Genomic DNA, 9184 nt, shown 5'->3' with positions numbered 1-9184 from the left:
TGAAACTGGTGCTCATCATACTGGACAGCAAACAGGAAACAAAATTAACTAAGTCAAGTATTGTAGATGCCATCTACCAGTAAGTTGTGGATCATATTGACACAACTATGTCACTAAATAAATAGATGCATAATGACACAACAAAAACAACAAAATGATGTAAACCAATATACATTTAATGAGAAAATATGATTTTAACTGAAATTTCCATAGTAAAATCATGGGGGTCAAATGGCCCTCAAATAAGAAATAAATAGGACTTTCTAGTATTTTACTATTTGCAAGTCAGGGGGACCAAATGGACCCCAAATCAGAAAATAGGACTTTCTAGTATTTTTTCTCTTTTGCAAGTCAGGGAGGGGGGGCCAAATCAGAAAATATGACTTTTTATTTTAGTATGAAAATAGGGTTAAAGAGTGGGCAGTCGGTTTGGTGACATTAAATATCTTAGCAACAAATAAATGTCACTGACTGGCATGTTTGAAGATTGCCACTTGCACGAGAACGCTCTTCTAAAGCCAAACGTGGCTAACGCGAAATGACGAATTGCATATTTTAAAATGTTTTTATTTTATCAACGTAAACGTAGATACATAAATTTTAATCCTGTTCACTTCCTGTTGACAACGACATACAAAAGTCTCATAATAGCACGTTGTGCCACAACAACCCTGGAAAATATAAATAAGAATGATGTAAAATATGTACGGATTACCATGAGTATATATCAGTGAGACTGTTCATTTTTATCCATCCGTCTATTTGTTTATTGTATTATTCATTGTATTTTTAGCTATTTATATTTCAATTCACCAACGCTTGTTTACATTTAACATTTATACATATGGTGGAGGGGAATTAGAATCACGTAGAGTGCTTGACAGTTTCTTAGAGCGAATTATTTATTTGTTATCCTCATCTCATTCGGTTATTTCCTCCTACAACGCTGTTTCATCCGTTGATTGGAAACTTCAGGGAGGTATTCTGTATCGTGGTGTCCGGGAGGAATGTTGTTGTGTTCAGTTGGCGCCGATGTTGTTTTTGGATGTAGGTTTGTTGCGCATGTTTTCGTGTTCATGTGTGAATGTGTGTGTGTATGTGAGCTGAGTGTGGTATGGTCTTTGAGGAGGAGGGGGGGGGGGGGGTTGTTTCATTGGGTTGTGTAATGTGTATTGGACAGTAACACCCCTTCCGCACTAGGACAAAACTGTCCCAGAACAAATTTGTCCTGTCCCACTGAAGAAAACTTCTATTCAAAAGGGGTACCACAATAGGAAAAGACTGTCCCAGGACACACCTTGCGTATCGCTTGCGCGAATGCATTAATTTTTTTTGACAAGATTCAAAAGTTTATTTGTAGGCAATTGCCAATATAACTCATACAAGAATATAATATTGTCATCAACAAATCAAGTAAATAAAATCAATGATAAAGGAAGGCAAACAATGATAGTAATAATAATGATAATAATAATAATAATAATAATAATAATAATAATAATAATAATAATAATAATAATAATAATAATAATAATAATAATAATAATAATAATAATAATAATAATAATAATAATATTAATAATAATAATTATAATGGTGATAATAATAATGTGAAACCTTCTAATTAATAGATTAGTTATTTAATAGGTTGAATCATAAATTAATAATTTAAAAAAGTCCTTGGTACAACTCAAATAATTCACATTTTATGAATCAACATAAGATACGACATGACGATAATGATTTTTTACACTGTACGATGAGATTTGTTTACATAAGATTTATATAATCATGAAATATTCTTAAAGCAAGAGTAATATTATTGCTGCTGCTGCTGCTGCTGCTACTACTACTACTACTACTACTACTACTACTACTACTACTACTACTACTACTACTACTACTACTACTACTACTACTACTACTACTACTACTACTACTAGATACTACTACTACTAAATACTACTACTACTACTACCACTACTACTACTACTACTACTACTACTACTACTACTACTACTACTACTACTACTACTACTACTACTACTAGTAGTAGTAGTAATGGATGAAATAGAGGTTGCATATTTCTGTGCTTTACTACGTGGGGAAAAAAAAGACAAATGGAAAGAGAAAAGAATATTGGGTGCATCCTTTAATGAACCAAAGATTGCTCAAGGGTCAATTCCATAGACTATGGTGATCTCCGATCTTATCTTAAAATAACTTTCTTGGAATCACCTCACTTTACCCAGGTACAAACGAGTACCAGTTCGCTGATGAAAGTAATCTTTGACGGACTAGCATCATTAAAGAGGATAATAGAAAGTCAGCATGCATAGCTCGGTGGTACGGTCTTTGCTTCTTACCCGAAAGGTATAGGTTCGATCACCCGCTGATGCGCTGTGTGGCCTTGAGTATGTCACCTCGCCCTAGCTCATTGCGCTGATGCCTGGTTTATACCTCGCCCTAGATCAATTTGCGGCGCTGCATTGCGGCTGACGCCTGGTTATTCCAATCTTCCCTTGGAATAGACCCTCGAGAAAAATTTTCCCTATGGGATGAAAAAAGGGAATTTTATTATTTTAAATTTTTAACTGTTATCTGTCTGCTACACGCTACAGAAACACGGATAAGTTCCGGATTGATATTATAAGCTTAGGAGGCAGGATGGCCGAATGGTTTGCGCGTTGTGCACTGGACTCAGAGGTTCTGTGTTCGATTCCGACCGAAGCCAATTTGTACTTTCCTAGAGCAAGAAAATTTACCCCAATCACTCACTCCATTCAGGTGTAAAAGGGTACCTGTCAAGCTGGGATAGTAATCTGCGATAGACTCGCGTCCTGTTCAAAGGTTTTCAAACAAATACGTTAATTGTCCGCTTCACGCTATTGAAACCGGGATAACCCCTGCACCATTGGCTACAAGGCTCTAAAGGACTTAATTTGTCTTATAATGAGCCCAAGTGGCTCAGAAGGACTTACTTAAAAATATTTTCATTGAGAATTCCCGAAATAAATAACGATAAAGATAATTGATCCCACAAGTTACCGAATAGATGTTTTAGACACGTTACTGCAGTGTCACAAAGTGTGACACTTCTTAAATTATATTTATAAACATACGTTTTTAAATTGCCGAAAATGTTTATGTTGCTATGCATTCTGTACGTGGTTTCATCACATGGAATTTTTTTTTGAATTGTTCTTGCTTTTTTATATTCAGAATTGAAATGAATAAATAAATAAAATTAATATACAAAAATAGATAAAATGGACGTTTCGGGTTTCCCCTTCATCAACAAAACAGGATGATTGAAAAACTACAGATGAATGAGATAATGTGGTAGTGGCGTTGTTAAGATGCATAAACAAAAACATTGATGGGCAGGAAATTGTATGCTACTTTGTGAGGAAGCACGAATTAAAACAGAGCAATAGAAATGTATAAAAGGTGCGCAATTAATTAATTCAAAAGAGGGGAGGCGTATAGGAACTGTGTAATGCAGTATAGAAAGTGAAATAAAATAAAGCGTGGACTAGTTGGAAAATAAATACAATGGAATTGGAAATATATAAAATATAAGGGATGTAGGTATTAACATATTAGTGGCATTAGCAGCAGCAGAAGCAACAGTAGAAATAGTAGTAGTAGTAGTAGTAGTAGTAGTAGTAGTAGTAGTAGTAGTAGTAGTAGTAGTAGTAGTAGTAGTAGTAGTAGTAGTAAAGTAGTAGTAGTATAGTAGTAGTAGTAGTAGTAGTAGTAGTAGTAGTAGTAGTAGTAGTAGTAGTAAAGTAGTAGTAGTAGTAGTAGTAGTAGTAGTAGTAGTAGTAGTAGTAGTAGTAGTAGTAGTAGTAGTAGTAGTAGTAAAGTGTAGTAGTAGTAGTAGTAGTAGTAGTAGTAGTAGTAGTAGTAGTAGTAGTAGTAGTAGTAGTAGTAGTAGTAGTAGTAGTTGGGATGTAGAAAATAAAGACAGGCATTGCAACTTTGACACGACGCCACCAAGTCTGGGACTTTTTTGTCCTAGTGCGGAAGGCTGCTATATTTTTCTACTATCACAAACGATATGAACACGGGACTGGGACAGTCCTGTCCCGTTGATTTTGTAGCATTTGACAACGGCTTGGGACACAACGGGACTGTTTTGTCCCGTCCCAATAGGTGCGGTAGGTTTCTCTAAATATATATTACAGATTTGGGACAGGACTATCCTGTCCTAGTGCGGAAGGGGTGTAAGCATTTTCCCCTGTGCAAGCACATGTTGAAGATTTCTCTCTTACTGTTTAGTGCTGCGTGTTGTTGTTGTTTTTTTGTTGTTTTTTTTTTTGTTTGTTTTTTTTTTTTTTTTTGTCTTCTTTTTACTATAGATAGTTCGAAGATGACGTCGCTCAGGTCTTTGTTATTGTTTTTTTGCCATCCGCGTTATGAGTAATGCTCACTGAACTGTATCAACCTGACAATAAACGTTCATGGAAACACACAGTTTTGTGTGTTGGTCCGTTATACTTCCGGATGGCAATGTTATGAGCTTCTTAGCCAAGCGCATACTATCTATATGAAATTTCTCTTCTACGTATATGTTGCATTTTTTGGGGTTTACTGAGTAACTTATTTGTTTTGAGACGATGCCCGATATAATGTATAATGTATATAATGTATCGGTGCTTGAGTCCTTTAGTTTCCAGATGTGTTCGCTCTACGTAGCTGATGATCTTTTTCTGTCGTGTTTGAATGTTGAGATGTGTTGATACATGATTTGCGAAATTTGCCTTGGAATTGGCACAAATCTTTATTCCTACAGTTGCATTGTTTTTTCGGTGTGTTGTTTTGTTGGTTATGGTTTTTGAGGATGCGTTTGTTGTGTGATTTGATATTGATCATGCATGAATAGCTGATCTTTACTGTGTTTCTGTTGAGGATTTTGTGTAGTTTGTGTGTAGGTGTTTATTAATTTAATGAATTTTTTTCCAATGTTGGTTTTCACATTTTTGTCGAATGGTGCGGGGAGGGTTAAACCATATGTTGCGTGATCTTGATTTTTTGGAGGTCACGTTGGGGTCTTTGTTGTCTGTGGGTTTGTAGTCGAAGGGTCCTGTGTATCCACTGTTTTTGCAGCGTTCATGTAGGGGACTGCTGCGTTGTAGAAAGTGTCGGAGTCTTTTGACAATCTAGATATGCATTGTGCGATGTTGTTGGAGATATGTTTAATGATCGAAGGGGGGTGGGGGTGGTTGCTGTCTTTATTTATGTAGTTGATGGCGTTGTTGGGTTTTCTGAAGGGTAAGTACTTGTCTGTAGTAAGGCTGAAGGTTAAGTCGAGGAAGTCTATGACTTTCTTGATGGTGGTAATGGTAATTTTAGCTTTTCTTTTTGAATATATATGCTTACTGTCCAATACCCATTACACAACCCAATGAAACAACCCCTGCCCCGCCCCAACACCCTACCACACTCGCTCACATACACACACATATTCACACATGCACACGAATAGCATGCGCACCAAACCTACATCCGGAAATAACATTGGCACCGGCTGAACACAACATTCTTCCTGGACACTACGATACATAATATATATATATATATATATATATATATATATATATATATATATATATATATATATATATATATATATATATATATTATAATATGCAGGTATGAACACCGAATACGGTTATGGGCTGGATTTAATATTGGACATTGTTTTCGTTGTTCCGAGAGTATTTTCATTAGAACAGCAAGCCCATAACAGTAAAGATTATTAAACTTTCAAATAAGTACACATCGAATACAACACTACAATATATAACACAAAATGTAAATTATATTTCATTAATAAGATTGCATAACCATATATTTGTATTGATCAGTTATATCGAAATAAATTGAATCTTTATTTACCTTTTGTTGTTGTCGAATTTGTTCTATCAGTAAGTTTCAGGATTTTTTAAATGCTGCTGATGGATTACTCCTCAAACCTGACATATCAAACACGCTCGCGACACGCGATCCTTGACTCGATATTAAAAATGTTGTCTTTGTTTGTGCTTTTCCTCGTCCCTTTCACCGCTCGATAACCATGAACCAACGCTAGATTATAAGAAGGATAAGAATGAATAATTTTCAATAACAGGCTTAATATTTTTTTTAATGAATTAAGTAGATAAGTAAATGTGTCATTATATATTTCTAGAATTCCCTTTTTTTTTCAAGTTTAATACGACATGTTGCATACAAATCGCTTCGCATCCGCTGTGATTATTTCACAGAGGCATCTGAACCAATGAGAGATTATACACAGACGCTTTTTGAAACTCCGCCCTTTTTATATTTACTTCACGTTCGAGAATAAGAAAACATTCGCAATGCTCATCGAAATATGAAAAGATAATATAAGTACAAGTAAAGTAAATAAAATATCAATAAAAGTGTTGTTTTTTTAGTACCCAAACAAGAAATTAGTCGAGGAATAGCAGCTTACTATGTAAACATGATATTTATGCGTCGTCATCATGTGGATAGCGTGGCCGGGTAAAACGTCTGTCTCAGAAAGCTTGTAATTGGTTCCGTGCCACTTGTTTCATTTATTTATTTTTTTACTTTTTGAAATTCTTTCTATAGAATGTTGCAAATGATAAATGTCCCTCCTCGTTTGTTTTCTTTTAATTTTTTTTTTCTTCTGAATACCTTACTCAGAAACAGAACAAAATAATCAGAGGCAACAAAAACGTACAAATTGATTAAACAAACAAATAAATGAATAAATAAATAAATAAATAAATGAGTAAATGAATGAATGAATAAATGAATAAATAAAATAAAATAAATCTCGGCCATTCATAAGGCGATCAAATGATCAGAAAAAATCAATAATACAAAAAGATTCTGACTTAGAAACAAAGTACAAAATCAAGGCAAAAAGGAGGAGGAAAAAAACGAGGGAGAGGATTCGAACCAGTGTAGCTAAACGAGAAAAAAAATTAAGGTGGTCTAAACCACTCGGCTCTACAGTAAACAAATACATATATCCCCATAGGCATGTTAAAAGATGTAATGTAAAAGTTAAAATTATTCCGATCAAGTGGGGCTAGTAGATATTGAATATTGCGGCTATATGGTCAAGTGGTATGATACTCGCTTTCGGATCGGAAGGTCCTGAGTTCGGGCCTCGATCGGCGCATAGTTGAGTCCTCGGAAAAGGCTCTTTACTAACATTCTCTCACCTTACCCGGGGTGTAAAATGAGTACCTGACCGTTAACAGCGTTGTCTCTGTCCGGAAAAAAAAAGTATATTATCGTCTGACAGGCGTCATGTCTCGTTCTACGAGTTAGGTGTTGCTGTTGGTCAGGGACCCCTTGTAAAGCGCTTTAAGCACGTTTAGTGGATATTGCGCTATATAAAAGCTCAAGTTTTTTTAATGATCTTAATTCTGGTCAGAGAGAGATAATAATATTACATAAAAAAATAAAATTCCCTTTATTCATCCCCAAGGGGAAATTTGTCTGTAGGGTCTATTCCAAGGGAAGACTGGAATAATCCAGGCGTCAGCCGCAGAGCAGCGCCGCAAAGTAAGCTAGGGCGAGGTGACTTGCTCAAGGCCACACAACGCAGCGGCGGGTGATTGAACTCGGTACCTTTCGGGTACGAAGCAAAGACCGTACCACTGAGCCACGCTGACCCTTAGATAACTAAGTAATTTTAGAGATATTGTATTAGATATGTTGTTTCTTCCTCCCATCGAAAGGGAGATTCCGCGCTAATAGTCCAGTAGATTTAAGCTAAAAAAAATTTTTTAATAGGGATACCGGGAAGAAAGTGGTACCAAGCTAAATTTAATAATACAAAATATTATTTGATTATATATTTTATTCTTATTATCGTACTAAAAATCCATTTGGTCTTTTTCATAGGTTTGAACAATTCCACTTGATACATTTGCACAAATCTCACGTAAACCGACAAAACAAACAAGTTGAAACCAAGAAGCTTATAATAGGTTCCTATTATAAGCTTCTTGGGTGAAACCAAGACATTTCCCTGTGACTAGTATGGGACAGGACATGCGGATTTATTTGTCTCAGAAAAAGTTATTTAAAAAAACCAACGAATTTTTGTCAGTTCTAAACTGCTCCATAACCTTGGTATCTCTTCATTCCCTTATTTTTATATCAATTGTTTTTTATGTGTTTTGTTATGAGATCACATGCTTTTGCCTGTGTCCTGTCTGGAGTCTATCGCTAGGAGGGCAACAGTCAGATGGACCCATCTTTATGTGAGAGCCGATTTTATATTGTAAATCAGTTCTCTATTGAGTGAGCGTTAATCCACTTTAATTGATGAAGATGTGCATTTTCAGCCCTTCTTGTCATGGTCCTTTGCTAGTCTCAGGGTAGAACTTTTAAGCGATGGTAAACTACACAGAGATAGATTGCTCTTGTATAGACAGTACTTTTGATCCTGGTTGTGTTAGCCCTTATTGCCTTACTTCCTTTTGGATACCTAGAAGTAGAAGTGTAAAGCTGCTATCTTTCAATGGCGCTGAATTTCAAATAAATAGTTCGCTCTGTAAACCCAAATCAAAAACAATCAAATCCTAAAACTTGTTTCGACATTTTAATATGATCAACATTATATTCTAATATCACAAGCAAATTGGTTTGAAATTTGATCGATATAATTTTGAGTTTGATAAACACTGAAATGGTGTAAGCATTAAGAATGATGAACATACGATCATCACACTATGGCAAAGGAATTCAATGTAAAATTTCAGGTTAGCGGTGACTTTTAAAAAACCAAACAGCATTATTATCAAGCTTGGGAAGCGAAATGCTGATCAGCGACTACAATGCAATGTTCTAGAAGAAGATGGTCATCATTTAAGTGATATATTCCAAATCCCTCCTAACTTTCCAGGATTTTAAATACTCAATACACATTTTCTCACAGCGTCGCCCCATACTTTATGATTTTATTATCCCAGCTTGATTAATGTTACAATCTACTGACCCGCGATTCCTTGAAGTCAGGTTTTGGACTTGAGGTTTATTTATGGTAGGCATACGGAGGGGGGGGGGGGGGGGGGGGGGTTGAGGAGGGGATCAATCTTGATGTTTATATGAATTTTGAATCTGTCCTATTTAAGGTCTGCTCTCAACTTGCTCTCAACTCTAATTAAAA

At 35.6% G+C, this 9184-nt stretch overlaps 1 long non-coding RNA gene across 1 annotated transcript in view; it reads left to right on the top strand.

Annotated features, from left to right (window-relative positions):
- The window catches only part of LOC144965523 (uncharacterized), an 8115-nt gene extending 2212 nt beyond the window's left edge, over window positions 1-5903 (top strand). Inside the window, exons 1-2 of the long non-coding RNA XR_013644041.1 lie at window positions 1-3830; window positions 3887-5903. The exon at window positions 1-3830 is cut by the window's left edge and continues 2212 nt beyond it. This is a non-coding gene — a long non-coding RNA (uncharacterized LOC144965523). The remainder of the gene's footprint in view (window positions 3831-3886) is intronic.
- Window positions 5904-9184: the final 3281 nt, after the last annotated feature.

The sequence above is a fragment of the Berghia stephanieae genome, chromosome 2 (assembly GCF_034508935.2).
Source record: "Berghia stephanieae isolate SIO BIC M18660-M18661 chromosome 2, UCSD_Bste_1.3, whole genome shotgun sequence".
NCBI classification, from domain to species: domain Eukaryota; kingdom Metazoa; phylum Mollusca; class Gastropoda; order Nudibranchia; family Aeolidiidae; genus Berghia; species Berghia stephanieae.
This window is presented reverse-complemented; position numbering and strand designations above follow the sequence as displayed.